This window comes from Sus scrofa, chromosome 1, assembly GCF_000003025.6.
Source record: "Sus scrofa isolate TJ Tabasco breed Duroc chromosome 1, Sscrofa11.1, whole genome shotgun sequence".
NCBI classification, from domain to species: Eukaryota; Metazoa; Chordata; class Mammalia; order Artiodactyla; family Suidae; genus Sus; species Sus scrofa.
In genome coordinates this window covers 235,424,332-235,442,963 of record NC_010443.5, presented here as the reverse complement: position 1 = coordinate 235,442,963, position 18,632 = coordinate 235,424,332, and the positions used below count along the sequence as shown (strand labels likewise).

The window sequence follows — 18,632 nt, the reverse complement described above, 5'->3', positions numbered from 1 at the left end:
CATTGTCATTAGTGGTAAGAACAATTTGGATTGACTGTCAACTGGTTTAAAAATCTCAAGTTTGTTTTTAAAGAGATTGATGTCTCTCACTTTGTTAGTACAAACACTACTCTCTTGCAGTAGATGAAGGATGGTACAATACTTTATGGGCCGTATTTTCTCCATTACGTATGAGACTTGAAGGAGAAAAAAAAATGAGTGAAAATAACGCTGAATAATATTTAGTCGTTTCAAACTCAGTATCATTCAGATCAAATTAACTATTCTTAGAGATTAATAGCCCTACTCTAAAAAATTTTTTAACCAATGATCTTAACTTGATATTTTTGCATTTCTCTTTGGTCTCATTCTTTCTTTTATAATGCTATTTTATTTTATCCCTGGCCCAAGCCCAATTGGACTGAAGTCTTGACTATATTTTATGCAAGCCTATTCTTACAAGCTTACCCGTCTGATTTTAATGGTTGGGAAGGCTGGAATTATGAGTTAGGAAGAAGGAGCTGACTGTCTGAGTATTCATGCATTCAGCCCTGAACCCTTTTAAATTTACTCATCACTATTCAGAAAGCATAATTCATGTCTCCATCAAGAAAGCAATTGCTAGGATAAATTTTCCAAAAATGTGGGAGGAAAAAAAAAAAAACCCTAAAATGAATGTATGTCTCAGAACTCCATATGCTTAAATCACCAAGGCTCCATCTTTTTCTGATTACCTTTGTGTCCCCAAAGCCAAAGTAACTCGCCAAATAAAAATGGTCTTTAAGCTTTCTCAGTCTGATTCAGATGGCTCTTTCTCTTTTTGAATCTCTTAAGTGGTTCCTACAGATTTGCCGCATAAACTTGTGACTTTTTTCCTTCCCTCCAGCTCCCTTCTGAGTGGAGCTGTGCAGTATATTCGCTGTGGTGATTGGACACCTGTAGCCTTCAGGTAGCTCTTTGATTATGATTTCAGGCTCTCAAACCAGAAATGCTCCCTGGCTGGGTTCACCCTTTCTACATAAACTATCCACTAACAATGAATGGAGACATAAGGTCATTGGTGCCCATTCTTCACGTGGTATGTGCAGGTTAAAAGTAGCAGATCCAGGTAGGTAACCAATAATGATGAGGTGCCATAAATGTAAGAAAGATCCATCCATGAAGAAGAATATTAGAGGAGAGCCTAAATGAGCATATTTTCACCCAGTGTGAAATGAAGAATTACTACATGAAGGAACGGACTGCCTTATGTGTTAAGAGACCACCAAGCCTTAACGTTTGTGGACCCAGAGCAAGAGGGTCCCTTCCCTTCCCACTTCGGATGCCCTCTCAAACCCTGAGCTGCTTTGTGTGCTGGCTGAGGGACACCCTGGCCCACAGTTGCAGTCGTCAAGCCCCCTTTCATTCTTCCAACCCAAACAGCTGCTCTTTGGCCAGTCCTGCATTGGCCAGTGCATCAAGTACGGCCACGTGAAAAAGCCCTCACAAGCCCCACAGGCAAGTGAGGGTCTTCTAGGCAGAGATTTCTAGGCTCCGGAGTAGGAAGGAGGAGGAAGGGGGCAGGCCTCAGGTGGGCTGTCCTTTCGGACCCACAGTCTGTTTTCCTTGAAGGGATGTTACAGCTGAAAGCCTGCAGATCAGGGGCCTCTAAGAATCAGGGCTTGGGGCAGGGGCCCCGAATCCCTGAGCGACAGTACTAGAAATATAACTTTTTTCTGAACTAAGTTAGAGATCTTATTTCCTTTCTTCTTTCATTCTCTTTCTTTTTTTCTTGTATATTTCCTACCAACATTTATTTATTTTTTTTAAAATTTATTTTTTATTGAAGTATCATTGATGTGCAATGTTGTATTAGCTTCAGCAAGGTGACTGTTATACATACATATATATCTATTTTTTTCAGATTCTTTTCCCTCACAGGTTATTAAAAATACCAAGTGCAGTTAGTTCCCTGTACTAAACATGAGAGAGGTAGTTGCTTTATAATGTAACTCCTCTCTTTCGCTTCTTTTTATTGTCCTTCCTTCTTCTTCCTCCTTTCTTGCTTACTCTGTCCTTATTCTTTAGTGCCCTTTCTTCATCTTCCTTCCTTGAGTATTTAGTGGTTTCTTATTCTAGAATCCTGCAGTTGGGATGAGTATAGAGGGTTTAGCTTGAGCTCTTTCTCACCAACATGTATCTCTAGAGTTTTCATGTTCAGTCAGCAGCCCAGGTGAACCAGGTAACAGAAGGAAGTCAGCTGGTGCAGTTTGGAGACATTTTTCCAGTGTGCCCTGTAAGACATTTCCTTTGGTCTTTAGTTTCCAAGTTGGATGAACCTAGGCTCTCCCATCTGCCATGCTGCCTTTTGATATTAATAAACTTCCTGTTTATTGGCTCAGGCTCCAACGGCACAGAATCTGCCTGACAGCATGTACATGCTGGGCCTATGCCTTTTCAAGGGATAGAAGATTTAAAATGTGTGGTAGTAAAAAGGTATAGCCTTTGACTTTATTGTGATCGGGAAGGTGATAAGGAGCAGGCAAAATATCTGTAGCACAAAATAATAAAAGATTTAATTTCGAAATACTGTCAGTATGGGATTAAATCATGAGGTGAGGTAAGGTCAGGACATATTGGGAGAAGCAGAAAAAAACCCCAGCAAACCATAGACATTGTATATTTTGTTTTGTTTCCCTCATTAGCTAAGAAATATAAAGAAACATTGTAACATTTAGACATTATGTTATTCAAACTTTATAGAGCTGTGATAACAGAGTACCCACCAACCAAACATGGCTATTGAGTCCTTGAAATATAGCTGGTCTGAATTGAGATTTTCTGTTAAGTATAAAAATCACACTGGGAGTTCCCACTGTGGTGCAGTGGGTTAAGAATCTGACTGCAGTGGTTCTGGTCGCTCCAGAGTTGTGGGTTTTATCCCTGCCCTGGCAGAGTGGGTTAAGGGTCCAGCGTTGCCGTAGCTGTGGTGTAGGTCACAATGGTGACTTGTATTTTGACCCCTCAGGAACTTGACGTGCTGTGAGTGCAGCGATTAAAACACACACACACACACACACACACACACACACACGCTAAACTTTGGAGACTTAGTTTAAAAAAAAAGGGCAAAAAAATCTCATTAATTTTATAGTGTTTCATCTTGAAATACTAGTATTTTAGATATACTGAATGAAATAAAATGTAGCTAATATTAATTTCACTTGATTCCTTGATTCCTTAAATTTAAAAGCACATATATACCTCACATTTTCTTTTTCTTGGACTGTGGTGGTGGAGATGGTTCTAAAAGTTGCAAGATGATACCTGTCACATGATAGATACATATACACACATATACACATACAGTTAAAATTTTGGGAAAGAGCGCAGAGTTTGAGTGAGGTGGTTTGAGTGTTTGCCCCACAAATTGCAGTCTCTGTGGAGGAAGGATAATTGAATGACTTGTCTGTCTCATTTCCAGATCTTTGTGAGAGAAGATCCATCTTGTCCTCCTCTTAGTTCCAAGGTCAGCCCTTCATGGAAAATTCCCTTTGCACTCCAGCTAAGTGGCTAAATGCTGCCTTTGCTCTATTCTCCATCATTCTTCTACATTTTTATTTTGGTAACACTTACCATTACCAGCAATTATCTTGATTATGGTAATCATTTTCAAAAGGTATACATGATTCATCACATTGGACACCTTAAATATGCATGTATATAGCTATCAGGTCCTCTGCCTATTTTTTAACCAATTACTTTGTTAAGTGCTATAAGTTTGCATGAGTTCCTTATATATTTTAGATATCAACCCCTTATCAGAGTGATAATCAGTTTAGATACTGCTGTTGTCCTCATGGGGCTTATGTTCTAGCAGGGGAGAGAGAAAATAAACTAGAAAACAAACAAGATAATTTGCATAATGCATAATCCTAATTTGTCAGTTATATTTCAATAGAGCTAAATAATTTTTTTTTTGTCTTTTTGCCTTTTCTAGGGCCGCTCCCGTGGCATATGGAGGTTCCCAGGCTAGGGGTCTAATCAGAGCTGTAGCCGCCTGCCTACGCCAGAGCTACAGCAACACGAGATCCAAGCCGAGTCTGGAACTACACCATAGCTCATGGCAACGCCGGATCTTTAACCCACTGAGCAAGGCCAGGGATCGAACCTGCAACCTCATGGTTCCTAGTCAGATTCGTTAACCACTGCGCCAGGACGGGAACTCCATGAATAAAATTTTTAAGATATGGGAAATGCTTATAGTGTAATGCTGAAATAGAAAAGAAAGGGTATAGACTCTATGAAATGCAATCCCAGTATTGCAACAGAAAGTCTAAGTTTAGAAAATGTTAGAAATAGGAACATTAAAATATTAGTAAAAATTGTTATTCTGTGCGAATAAATAGATTATTGCTATATCCCCAGTGCCTGACCTTGACAGTGACCATGGGGGCGGAGCGGGTAGTGATGTCACTGAGTAAGTGCCTATTGGTTGATTTTCCAACTACCTGTGCATTAGGTTGTGGCTAGATGTGCTGATGCAACCAAATTCAGAACTCAGTTGAAGTTTTAATGTGTTAACTTATCCAGTGCTTATGAGATTTGCATATTTAAAATCCGGGCTTATAATATGTCTAATAACTCGACTCAAGTTTTAGGACTGTCTTGGCTCTGTCTATGGCGTTGGGCAAATTAGTGAAAGTTTTGGGTTTAATTTCCTCTCTCAGATGAGGGATTCGAATTAGATGGTTGTTCAGAGTCTCCAGCTCTGAAATGCCACATGACAAATTTCCTCAGAAGGCTGGGTTTCACTTTAGCTTCTACCTGCCTGAGTCTTTCTCATCTACTGTCACAAGAGAAGGCAGAGCCCTGAGAATAAGTGGTGCGGGAGGGGAGGGTTAATCCTTGGGATAATGGAAGGGCCGATTGCGGTGGGGTGGGGGCGGGGGTCATCCAGAGAAAGAGCTTGAAGCTTCGGGATGCTGTGTGTCAGAGCGGAGTTCTGAAGAGGGGCTCTGCTGTCTTCCATTTTATATTTATGAAGTAACTGTGTGTGTCTGTGGTTTCTTCCCTCTTGCTTCTATTATACGTTTTTCTATTTTACATTTTCTTTTTGTATACAGAGGCAGAATAAGACAGATTAGGAATAACCTTTTGCTTTGGACAGTGAACTAAACGGATCATGGCAGGAAATGCATGAAAGACATTTAGGAAGAGAAAAATAGAAAAGAGGTTCAAGGATTAAAGTGACAGGTCCTTGAGATTCACCAAGAAGTGCTGTTCAGCTTCAAAGATGACGGCATTAGTGCGAAGGATGCGTACAAGAGTCTTTTGAAAAGGACAATTTCTCTCAAAATGTGTGGAGATAAATTTCTCTATAGCCCTGAACTTTTGGCACCAGGTGGCCTTCTCAGTATTTCAATTTATTTTTATAGACACTTCCTGATGAAGACCTATTCGCTTTTCTTCATTGTTTATAATGGGTCGTTCAAATATCCGAATGCACAGTGACCAGGCATCTGAATCAGCAATACTCTCAATAATTCTTAAATAAACTCGGCTGATAGGCCGCGTAAGCCATTAAAAAAAGAGGGTTTCCTTGGTTTGGAGGAGATGGGATGGGGGTGGGGGGAGTCGCTTCTATTTGGTAAAGTGTCAGAGGAAGGCCAGTGGGTGGTTGAGAGGCTAGATAGCTAGGAAGGGAAGAGATAAAACTTTTCAAGACCTTCATTTATCTTGTTTTTCAGTGTTAGAGTTCTTGAAGAGTTCAGGTATAATCACAGCCTTCTGTTGCAACAGGAAGCACCATCTGCTGAAGCATTCTGTAAGCAATATAACATCTCTCCAGAGAGAGTTTAGCATTCAATTCACAAAGAAGGATGGCAGAGACTTGTAAACAAAAGGAAACAACTGAAGCAGTGAAGAATGGGCTGTGCTCTAAAACATTCAATATGTTTCTTTATAGCCGAGAAACCCCGTAATGCTACAAAACCCTGGCAGAATTCTCTGATGTATTAATTGTTTTGTCTGGGCGTTGTTTTGTTTTTGTTTTCATTTTAAACTCCAGGCTTTGAAACTGCCTCTTTGAAACTGCTATTCCTGGTTTTTGTTTTTGTTGTGATTTTTGTTTTTGTTGTCTTTCGTGATAAGCCGTTTTTCATGGATCAGCTGGGTCATGAGTTACTGGTGAAATTTAAGAAACATAATTTAAAACTGTTTATGAATGATGTACTTTGTATATAGCTCAATGTTTAGGGAAGAAAAACGAATGGCACATCAAAGGCTGGCAACATTGGGCACTGTAATATGAAATGGGGTCTTGGAGAGGAACTTTCCTATTTAATGCTTTGCAGTTTTGTTGTAGGGGAAATAGCAGACAGTCTCCAAATTTCTTTTAGAAGCCAAATTAATAGAAAACACTGAATTGTACCCTAAAGAATAGTCCTGTAGAAACGAATCTGCATGGTTAAAATATCAAATGGCTAAGAAAAGTGGCCTTAGTTTTTTTATACTGCAGTTTGTCTCTGATAATAAATGTGAATGGGGAGTGAAATTGCTTATACTGTAGAGAAAAGACATCAACCAGAATAGGAGCCCAAAAATTGTGTGAATGAATGAATGATTTGAGGGCAAATTTTTACTAATCAAGGCCCTCCTCATTGAGCCCCTTCTTTCATTAGATGCACAGACCTGGAAGATTTTGGCATTTAGTTGCAGATTTCTCCCAAATATTCAATATCTTATTTTATGGCTTAATTGGCTTAGGACAATTTATAAGCATTGGCTTTGATTTAAAACCTTCACCTCAGAACCCAGACTGTAAATGTCATGAATTGTAAAAATACAGGGGAAAAAAACCCCAAAAAAACCAAACCCTTACGTACCCCCCTCCTCAAAACAAAAGTATAATTCTTCTTGCTATATCATTTATATAAATTAATGATATTTTGTGTGTTTATGCAAGGCATACATGCACTACACCTCAGTAATTGTTTTATCTGATGGTCTTTATTACCTTGTAGAAATTATATTGTTATAATTAAAACAAGTTTCATTATTTTCCACTTCTACTCCCATGTAATAGATCAGTACCGTTTTGCAGTGGGTCATTAGGCAATACAGATTGGATTGTTTTCCCCTAGATTTGTTCGTTGACTGCTTTTAGAAGAATGAATCACCTGTTTTATAGCTTCCCTTGTAACTGCTACCTTCCACTTGGAAGGAAATCTTTACATTTTAGAATCACAGAACGTTTGGGAAGGACCCCATACAACAACCCCCTCCTAGTCTCAATAAAGGAAAATGAGTGACACTGTTTACAGAGGCCAGGGAAGCATTCTATTGGCTATTTTAGTTGGTTAATAGAGCATTTTAAATGGTTTATCTTTTCAACAACCTTGTGATATGACTGCTGTTAGAGACAGCTTGAGCTTGTTGCAAAATCTACTTTCTATCCTGCCTGATGGCTCCATTTGTTCCTTGTCTCCCCTCTGTAGGAGCATGATCTTAAAACTTCTTGTCTGTGTGCAGGCAGGTTTGTCATGTGGTATAGAGCAGAGCAGGGTTTAGGCATTCCTTGGTTCCTGTAATGACATTAGGAAATATCACACACACCCAGGCACATGTATACATTATCCCATGATGTGAACATATAACTTTATTGACGTATAGCATGTTTCATCATATTATCCAGTGAGCATTAAAAATCAAGTTCCCATTTTTTAGAAATTTAAAAATACCTCATATATGTAATGTACATATCATATATGTATCTTCTTAATTCATTCATCCGTCGATGGACATTTAGGCTGTTTCTATGTCCTGGCTGTCGTGAATACTGCTTCTGTGAACATATGGGTGCTTGTATCTTTTTTTTCTTCCCTAGCTTTTTGAATTATAGTTTTGTCCCAATATATGCCCAGGAGTGGGATTGCTGGATCATATGGTAACTCTATTTTTATTTTTCTGTGTACCTCCATACTGTTCTCCATAGTGGTTGTACCAGTGTACATTCTCCCCGACAGTGTAGGAGGGTTCCCTTTTCTCCACACCCTCGTCAGCATTTGTCATTTGTAGACTTATTAATGATGGACATTCTGACCAGTATGAGGTGGTACTTCATTGTAGCTTTGATTTGCATTCCTCTAATAATAGCGATGTTGAGCATCTTTTCATGTGCCTTCTGGCCCTCCATATGTCTTCTTTGGAGAAATGTCTATTTAGGTCTTCTTCACATTTTTGAATTGGGTCGTTTGCTTTTTTGTGGTTGAGGTATATGAATTATTTGTATATTTTGGAGATTAAGTCCTAGTTGGTTACACCATTGGCAAATATTTTCTCCCATTCTATAGGTTTTTTTTTTTTTCATTTGTTTGTGGTATCCTTTGCTTTGTGCAGAAGCTTGTAATTTTGATTAGATCCCATTTGTTTACTTGTGTTTTTATTTTTATAGCCTTGGGAGACTGACTTAAGAAAACATTTGTATAGACATGGAAACAACCTAAATGTCCATCAATAGATGAATGGATTAGGAAGATGTGGTACTTAGCATTTGCAGCAACATGGATGCAATTAGAGACTCTCATACTAAGCGAAGTCAGAAAGATAAAAAGACAAATGCCGTATGATATCACTTATATGTGAAATCTAAAATATGGCACAAATGAACCTATCTATAAGACAGAAACAGACTCATGGACAAAGAGAACAGACTTTAGTTGTTAAGGGGCAGTGGGGAGGAAGTGGGATAGACTGGGAGTTTGGGGTTAATAGATGCAAACTATTAAATTTGAATGGATACTCAGTGAGGCCTTACTGTACAGCATAGGGAACAATATCCAATTTCTTGGGATAGAACATGATGGAAGATGTATGAAAAAAGAATGTGTATATATATACACACAAATATATGTATGACTGGGTCAGTGTGCTATACAGCAGAAATTGACACAACACTGTAAATCAACTATATTTTAATAAAAATAAAAAATACTTGCATGATTTATGTCAGACAATGTTTTGCCTATGTTCTCTTCTAGGAGTTTTATGGTGTCATGTCTTATGTTTATGTCTTTAAGCCATTTGGAGTTCATTTCTGTGCATGGTATGAGGGTAAATGGAATACTACTCAGCCACAGAAAAGAATGAAAAATGCCATTTGCAGCAACATGTATATAACTAGAGATTATAATACTAAGTGAAGTAAGTCATAAAGACAAATACCATATGATACCACTTATGTGTGGAATCTAAAGTATGGCATGAATAACCTATTTACAAAACAGAAACAGACTCACAGACATAGAGAACAGACTTGTGGTTGCCAAGGAGGAGGAGGGGAATAGAGAGGGATGGACAGGGAGTTTGGGGTTAGAAGATACAAACTCACATTTAGAATGGACAAGCAGTGAGGTCCTACTGTATAGCACAGAGAACTATACCCAATCTCTTGGGATACAACATGCTGGAAGATAAAATAAGAAAGGGAATGTATATGTATGTATAACAGAGTCACTCTACACTTTTCTGTACAGCAGAAATTGGCACAACGTTGTAAATCAACTATACTTTAATAAGAAAATAAAGCTCTCTTCAGAGATCTTTGCAAATAACAAAAAATAAATTAAAATAAAAAAACTCAAACTATTATAATCATTTGTGTAATCATGAAAGAAAAGGCTTCTGAATAGCATTCGTTTATTCATCCATTCAGTTAGCATGTTTTGTACGCTTGTGGAATATCCATTATATGTTGGGTATTGAGTTCTGGCACTGTAATGACAATGATTTGATATCTTTAATCACTTTATAATTTTTGTTGACTAAGGCAATGGGTGATAAGACTGACTGCAGTCTAGTTGAAGTATTAGCTTTAATATAGCACATTATGGGGTGCTGTAAATTCCTGAATTCACTTGTCTAATGTCATTTTCTAGGAGGTTGTCTTTAAATTTGTTCCTTTAGATTCTTAGCTCAGTATGTCTTATTAAGCTAGTTGTCTGATTTATCATCTATGGGCTGTTGACCTCTGAATCCTTCTGTTTTGCCTGGTGTTTCTGGTTATGAGTTCTGAGTAGCCTGACTTGGGAATGGGAGAGCCCCTTGGTATCTATCTCTTTGTGTAAGAGGGGTGTTTAATGCCTGTAGCCTGCCTTGCAGAAGGAACCCCTCAGTAGTGCTCTGACACCTTTTGTAAAATGTTGTTAAATGTCCTCCTCATCCTAAAGCACCATGGGGTGGAAGAATCATGGTCCCCTGTTCCCCAAAGATGTCCAAATCCTAATGCCCCATAAGTGTGAATATGTTAGCCTGTATTTTTGCCCCTTCTTAGTGCCTCTCTCGTCTGGGTTAAGGATCTGGCATTGTCATTGCTGTGGCCCAGGTTGCTGCTGTGCTGGCATGGGTTTGATCCCTGCCCAGGAACTTCCACATGCTGCAAGTGTGGCAAAAAAAAAAAAAAAAAAGAAGAAGAAGAAGAATAACAGTACCATAGAATGCTCTGAATAAAGTTGAGCCAGCAGGGATCACAGACCCTCAGGTATGTTTGTGAGATAAGAAGATGCATAGATTTCATATCCAAGTCAATCTATCCATATTTTCTACACTCCAAACTTCTGACAAATACATTTTCTATTATGCCAACTTAGGAGACTGGCCTCAGTTCCAGGTCTTCTGAGTCTTTGGTGTCCTTTCTATTACATCACAGTTACTTCTAAGTGGACTGGAGCTGCCCAGGAACAAGAGCCTGTGATCAGAGTTGTCTTAAGTGCTGCTCTCCTAAATGAGCAGATAACCTCAGCTTTGGGTTTTATCATCCTTCCACATCAGTGCCTCTGCCATTAAAGACAGTTAACAGTTTTCTTGGTATCTTCTCTTTTTTAGTTGTAGGGATCCCCAGAGACGGGTATCATGATATCTGTCTCATAGTGAGTGGTTTCACATTGCTTGTTGGGGCACAAAGAAGAGTCTAGGGGCCTTGACATACAATTGCTCTCATAGGCCATTTTCCTCATCCTTCTATCCATCCCATATTACTCATTCTTTTGGAAATGTTAAGCCCAGAGAAGCTCTGGGGCATAAGAAAGCTGAATTAGTGATTCCACCTAGCAGATAGAGCCTTGCATAAATGTCTTCCTGACTTTTTATGAAGTAATTCCCAAACCTCATTGCTGTGTCTGAACCCCTGCCTGCATGACCTAATCCCTGAAAACACTAATAGTTTTGTTCCCCAATCTGAGCACTTCTCTTACAGTATTATTGAATTTGGAGACATTCAGATGCAAGAAGGTTAAGGGAATTTCTCATACCTGCCAAATGGTTAGTGACCCAATTTTCTGTGGCAGAGAGCCTGGCCTGGAGTCTAGGTCTTTTGACAGAGTTATTGGTGTGAACAAATTTAGATGCTACATTAGATTTTGAAAGCAACATATCTGGAGAACTATGCATTAAAACTACTGATGTATAAAGAAAGTCTCCTAATTCTTATTTTGAAATAAATAATTGTCCACAGAGATCCAGAAAACTATCACAGGTTTGTTTATTTTTTGAAAGCACAAGCAGTTTTTTAAATGAAAAAAGTACTTGTAAACCCCTGTGCCAGGCATTGTAATACCCTATGAGGTTGGTATTATTATTATTCCCATTTTACATATAAGGATATTAAGCCATAGAGAGGTTATATAACTTTTCCCTATGGTCATGCAGCTTGCAATGCAGAGACAAGATTTGAACCAAAGCCATCTGGCTCCAGAGAGCATGTTATTAAAACTACATTTTCTGCTTCTTAAAGACAGATATCAAGAAGAAAGTTAATCCATCAGATTTGGCCATTATCAAAGCTGACTTCTGTGGTCATGGTGGTGGTAGAAGAGTATGGGGGGGTGTTGTAATTTAAAACACTTCTGAGTATTTATCCAAAGAAAATAAAAACACTAACTCAAAAAGATAATTGCACCCCCACACGCACTGCATCATTATTTACATAGCCAAGATATGGAAACAACCTAAGTATCCATTGATGGGTGAATGGATGAAGAAGTGTGTGTGTGTGTGTGTGTGTGTGTGTGTGAGAGAGAGAGAGAGAGAGAGAGAGAGAGAGAGAGAGAGAGAGAGGGAGGGAGGGAGGGAGGGAGGGGGAGAGAGAGAGAGAGAGAGAGAGATCGAGAGATCCTGTTATGGCTCAGTGGTTTAAGGACCTGATCTTGTCTCTGTGAAGATGTGGGTTCCATCCCTGGCCTGGCTCAGTGGGTTAAGGATCTGGCATTGCCATAAGCTGTGGTGTAGATTGTAGATGTGGCTTGGATCTGGTGTTGGCATGGCTGTGGCATAGGCTGCAGCTGCATCTCTGATTTGACCCCTGGCCCAGGGAACTTCCACATGCTGCAGGTGCAGCTGTAAAAAAGAAGAAGAAAAAAGAAATGTGTGTGTATATTTTAACCGTAAAACAGAATAAAATCTTGCCATTTGCAACCACATGGATGGACCTTGAGGGAATTACACTAAGTAAAATAAGTCAGACAGAGAAAGACAAATAGTTACTAATACTGTATTATATATTTGAAAGTTGCTGAGAGTAGATCTTAAAAATTCTTTCCACAAGAAAAAAATTTTTGTAACCATATGGTGACAGATGTTAACTAGGCTTATTGTGGTGATCATTTTATAATAAATACAAATATTGAAGCATGAGGAGGTAAACCTGAAACTAATGTATGTCAGCTGTATCTCAATAAAGACAGAAACAGGGATAGCAGATGACTGAATATTTCTGACAAAGAGCTACCATGGCCTTAACATTCTAGTGTGCCTTATCATGCAGCATACTTGATGAAATGTTCCATAGTGTAATTATCTCCCACAGGTAAATTTTTACTGTCCTTCTCCATCATTTGACTGTCTTGATAATCCTAGTATAGGGTATTGAACCATAGTCTAATGTCTGTGGACATTCATAACACATTTAAAGAGGTATCTATCTATTTATTTATTTATTTTTGTCTTTTTGCTCTTTCTTGGGCCGCTCCCGCAGCATATGGAGGTTCCCAGGCTAGGGGTCGAATCGGAGCTGTAGCCACTAGCCTACGCCAGAGCCACAGCAACGCGGGATCCGAGCCGCGTCTGCAACCTACACCACAGCTCACGGCAACGCCGGATCGTTAACCCACTGAGCAAGGGCAGGGACCAAACCTGCAACCTCATGGTTCCTAGTCGATTCGTTAACCACTGCACCATGACGGGAACTCCTAGCTATTTATTAACCATGTACATTTGATGGAAAATCTAGCAAAGCTGACAGGGTAACCCGAAGAAATCAAACTATAGACAAATAGCCATCTTCATTAAAGTTTAAATAAATATAATTACAATTGAAAAATATGATTATTCTCCCCTATGTACTATAAATAACTCGTAGACTAGCCCCCATAAATGTTAGGATCCATTTTCAGAGGCTGAATAATTGTTGAATGTGAGGAAGCAATAGCCAGGATAATACCTTCTACTTGTATACTGTGTTGCAGTTTATAAACCACTTTTCCACATGTATTTCATTTATAGAGCAATAATCCTGAGGTGTAGGAATTATCTTGACCTGACCTATGAGCAGCTCAGTCAGTGAGGTTCAGAGAATTGATGGTCACATTAGTCACAGGCTGTGTGTCTGGATCTCAGACCTGTGTCCACTCATGAGAAGCCTAAGGCTCTTTGTACTAAAAGGCTGCTACCCTCATTCTCCCCTTTTCATCACCAGGCAAAAGTGACCTACGTCTCCATCTCTCTGTAGGTGGAGGAAGCCAGCGTGTTGTGCTTATCCTCTCTCTGTGGACCCAGCCAAGCATACCATAGAATAGAGTTTAACTGTTTCGGTGGCCATAGAGCCCAGTGACTCATGTTCAGGTTTCCTTTTGCAACAGATGATGTATGGCTGGGTTGAAACTCCAGCCTCATTCAGCATTTGGTCCATATACTCAGGGATGACCTAAAATTGTATTGATCTCAAAAGTAGCATGCCATGCCTTTGGCCATCCATTTACTGCCATTGTTCTTCTTGAGGGGAAAGAGGTGGGTTTCCAAGGACCATAAGCAAAATTTCTTTGTGGCATTTTAGGCTTGACAGTATCAATCTTGTTTAATTGCTAGTCGCTTATATTCTCACATTGGTACTTGTCCCTGCCTATGTGAGATGCAGGGGATAAAAGAAGGATAAAATCACAGGAGTTCCCACTGTTGTACAGTGGGTTAAGAATCTGGCATTGTCTCAGTGGCAGCACAGGATCGATCCCCAGCCTGGCACTGTGGGTTAAGAAATCACTGTGGCTGCACCTGCGGTGTAGGCTGCAGCTCAGATTTGATTCCTGGTCTGGGAATTTCCATATGCTGTAGGTGTGGCCAAAAAGAAGAAAAAAGAAAAAAAAAAAGACACAGTCCTTGCTTTTAAATAGCTTATACTCTAAAATGAAAATCTTACAGTTCTATTCACATAGAGAATTATTATCAGTATTGTAGTTTCTTGTGGTGATTAGACTTCACGGTACCTTTACAGTTTGCCTCTTAGATCAGCTCTCCATCCTTTTTTCCTCCTGGTCTCATACGTTTATTGACTGATTCAGTTGGTTCCCTTGCTTTCTGGCTTCTGATTGGGTTTTCCCTTTAGAGCATCTGTTCCTTTGCAGTCCTCCTGGCTGGGCTGTATCCCTCTAAGACCACATCTTCAGTATTCTCCAGGGTCATCAGAACTCCCTGCTGTTGGTAGCCATAGATTATTTCACTATCCCTTGTTAGTTTCCCTTAGTCCTGCCCACACTTTTGTGACTATCTCATGGTTAAACTTTTCTCAGTTATCTCATCTGAACTTGCCATCTATCTCTCGAAGAACCCTGGATCATTTAAGGCTTTCTATGATCTAGCTCTAAACTCTCAATCCAGCCACATCTGTCAGTGTATCTCATTCATAATCTCTACCTTATCCTCAAAGGATCTCATGATGGAGTCATATTCTGGAAGGGCCCAGTCATCAAAAAAATTCTACTCTGTTCATGTTCACAATCCCACCCCTCAGTCAAAATTAAGCCTATACTCCTCTCTGCTCCCGATACCAAACTTAAGTATTGCTCATTTCATTCAACCTTCTCTCTTTATTTGCATATTTGTCCTCTCATCAGGCCACTTGCTCCCCGAAGGCAGGGTCTCCATCTTTTCAGTTATGGAAATTAGTCCATAGTGAGGAGCGACTGTGTATTCAGTTGATAAGGAGTGGGCTTGCTTGCAGGATGATCATGTAATTGTTTGGTGGTTAACAGTATAATCAGGAAATAATCTAGACTACTGGCTTTTATTTTTCTCTCCCACTCCTTTGCTATGGGTGGAAGATTGCAGGAGGAGATTTGAAGTGAATTGATGGTGTTTATCATGCACATTTTTTTAGGGCACATCTTTTTAGGGCTGCACCCATGGCATATGGAAGTTCTCAGGCTAGGGGTCAAATCGGAACTACAGCTTCTAGCCTACGGCACAGCTACAGCAACTCCAGATGTGAGCCAAGTCTGCAGCCTACACCACAGCTCACAGCAATGCCAGATCCTTAACCCACTGAGTGAGGCCAGGGATTGAACCCACAACCGCATGGTTCCTAGTTGGATTTGTTTCCACTGAGCCATGATGGGAACTCCAATCATGCACAACTTTGATGAAAACACATATCGAGGAGGAGGCTGAAGCTTTTCAAGGATTACCAGGTTTTTGGACTCTCTTTAGAAGATGAAGGGCTCTTTCTTCTGTTGACAATGATTTTCAAGTGCTAGCTCTCCTGTGGGAAATTCTATAATAGCATTTGCTTTTGAGGGGGAGACTCGGCTTAGCTTGAATTGGTGGAAATGAAGAGTCCAAATGGAACGCTTCTCGGAGAGGACTTCCTTTTACCAGCCACTACTCAGTTTCCAGACAAGACCTCCAGTGTGGGAGACAATGGCTGTGGGGTATACAACAGGTTGAAGGGGCCACTTGTCTCTTGGGCCAAAGCAACTCACTTTGGGCTGGGAATGTTATTTCCCTTTTCATTTCTTTAGCTTGTTTAGCAAGCCTGTGCTCCTTCTCCGTATGATCAATGCACTGTTTTGTTCTAAAGTCAGCCCCTTTCCTAGCCAGTTTTCAGTAGTTTCTTTCCTTCTAGCTACATGCTGTGCATGAAGGTTAACATTTAACTGTATTATTGCCGGCACAGATTTCCAACACATGTTCGAGAGCAGCTGTAGGTCCCTAGAGCCCTTGGACATGAAGGCTCTACCATTGGCCTTTTTTATTACTGGATCAGCACTGTCACTAATGCAAATCTATTCCCTCACATGAGGAGTGGCATTAATTTTATGTTGTTTACGTACTCTTGCCATAAGGTTAAACAATTCCTACTATTAAGCTTGATGAAATTGCATTACCTTAATGAAATGCACTTTACTGATAAAGAAGAATGTCACTTTCACAAGTGGAAGCACTGTTAGCAAATTTTTACGAGAGAATTCCCAAAATCATATCTTAATTGCTTGGACAGCTGTGTAGTTTACATAACGAGCAAACAATGCCAAGGTTTTTTATTTCCTTTGTCAGCTGTACTGGATGTTAGTATGCATGGTGGACCTTTTTTGGGCCTTTTATTACTTGATTGCAAATCATTCTTCATTGTTGCCCAAATTTATGGAAGGACATTGCTCCCTGAGGTGCCATTTCCTTTCAGGTCTGTAACTGAACATGACTGATGGCGCCAGAGTAACAGTTGCTTATTACTGCGTTCACTGAGCTGTGATTGCTCCAATACTTTATGTTGGCAGATGTGTTTCCCCAGGAACAGCATCTCCGAGACAGAGGTCATTGATCAAACCCCCTCTGGCTGTTCCATTATGTGCAAATTATTGCTAAAAGCAGAGAGGCTGCAAGGGAGGTGGTGTGTACTCATTGCAGATACAGCGGAGGGAAGTCCAAAAAAAAAAAATTAATGAAGCAGGAAAAAATTTCCACCTAAACTAGATCAATGTTTTTATAATGTGAATTAATGGGGGAAAGGGGGAAATTAAGTGACTTTGAGAGACACACAATGGGAGAGGAGTTAGATTTTATTTTTCTGGGCTAATTCTAAAATTGGGCTTGCTGACAGCAACCTTGGCGGCTGTCCGAGGCTAGAAGGGGGCATGTGTGTGGGCTGTACCTGGAGCACTGTTGTTCTAATAGGATAAGGATTAAGGTGGTTAAGTGGCCAATCCGTAACACTCTCTTCCATTCATTTCTGGCCAGACATTTAGGTAATGCTGGAGACATACAGGAGACATATGTAGAGATCTCCCTTTCCCCTCAGCTTCTCAGGACAGGGATGGAAGCGATAATGGATTGACTGATAAATGGGAAGTACTTAAATATAGACTGTCCTTGGCTCAGGTTTGAAAGAATGAGACTTCTTAGTTTTCTGGTCAGCTGGAGCAGCGGCTCTTCTCAGCAGATTTCCACTCCGATAGGGATGGCTGGTTCCCCATGTAGGGGTATGTCTTTTGCTAAATTCAAGGATACTATGGAATAGCTCAGGTTGAGCCTAAGTCCTGGACACTCAGCAAATCTCCAGTGGTGCTAGGCTTTCCTGGCCACAGACTGCCACCCCATTTCTCACGCTGACTTGCTTTTTGTTCGTAGTTGCTAAAACTCACTGTTTTAGCTTTGCAATTCAGTTTTCCTTACTTACAAACCTTTCCCTTATATTGAATCAAAAATTTCCCCAGGGCTTAAGATATTCCCCTGACACATACTAGAGGCTTCAGGAACAGTGTATGCTAATTCATGTAACCTTTAGGGTGTTGCTGTCTTAAGTATTGTAATTACCCCCAAAGTAACTTGAAGCCACCTCATCTAAACCCTCAAGGAAGGATGAAAGTAGGTACAGAAGCTCCTTTACCAGCAAACATAATATGTACCAATAGATTAATCAAGGCTTTACGTTTGTAATTTCAGACTGACCATTGATGTTCTCTGTGGGTGGCAGGCAGATTTGACATCCTTCTTCTCCAGTGATTTTCCAGAGTGATGAAGCTACCTATTAAAGAATGCTTTTCAAAAAGCCGTAAGTACGTGACTTTCATGCATCTATAAAATGAATAAATCTCAAAGACGTTGTTTAATTAATTAATTGAGGGAACTAATAAGATGTTAAGACCAGTTTAAAGAAGAATCAAATGAACAGATGCATTTATAGAGTAGGAATGTTGGAAATGAATTTGCAAATTAGTTAAAAACTGACTTCCAGAGACTTGTATGTGTATGGGCAAGAATTCTTTGCAGTCCTATTAGTTTGTAAAAGTTAAGCTTAATCTCTATAGAATTATGAAGAGCTTAATGTAGAGTAAGCCATAGCCATAATAATAAATATAATTTATTTAATGCTGGTGTTATGTTAGAATGTTTTTAAACCCAATTGTTCTCATACTCCTTAGGAACAAAGAGCATTGGCTTCCTGAGAAATAGGTTTGTTTGCTACTCCTCCTTCATGCAGATCCACTCACAGAACAACAGGAGGTTAGGGATAAAATAGTTTACTAGAGGAGACAGACATTTAAGTAGATAATTTTAAATGACAAAGTAAATCTTAATACAAAGGACATATAAAGAAGGGGGAAAGACATTTTTCAGTTTTAACCCCTCTC

General features: G+C 39.7%; 1 long non-coding RNA gene across 1 annotated transcript in view; it reads left to right on the top strand.

Annotated features, from left to right (window-relative positions):
- Positions 1-18,115, top strand: part of LOC110255755 — a 63,039-nt gene extending 44,924 nt beyond the window's left edge. The window contains exon 3 of the long non-coding RNA XR_002336548.1: positions 17,944-18,115. This is a non-coding gene — a long non-coding RNA (uncharacterized LOC110255755). The remainder of the gene's footprint in view (positions 1-17,943) is intronic.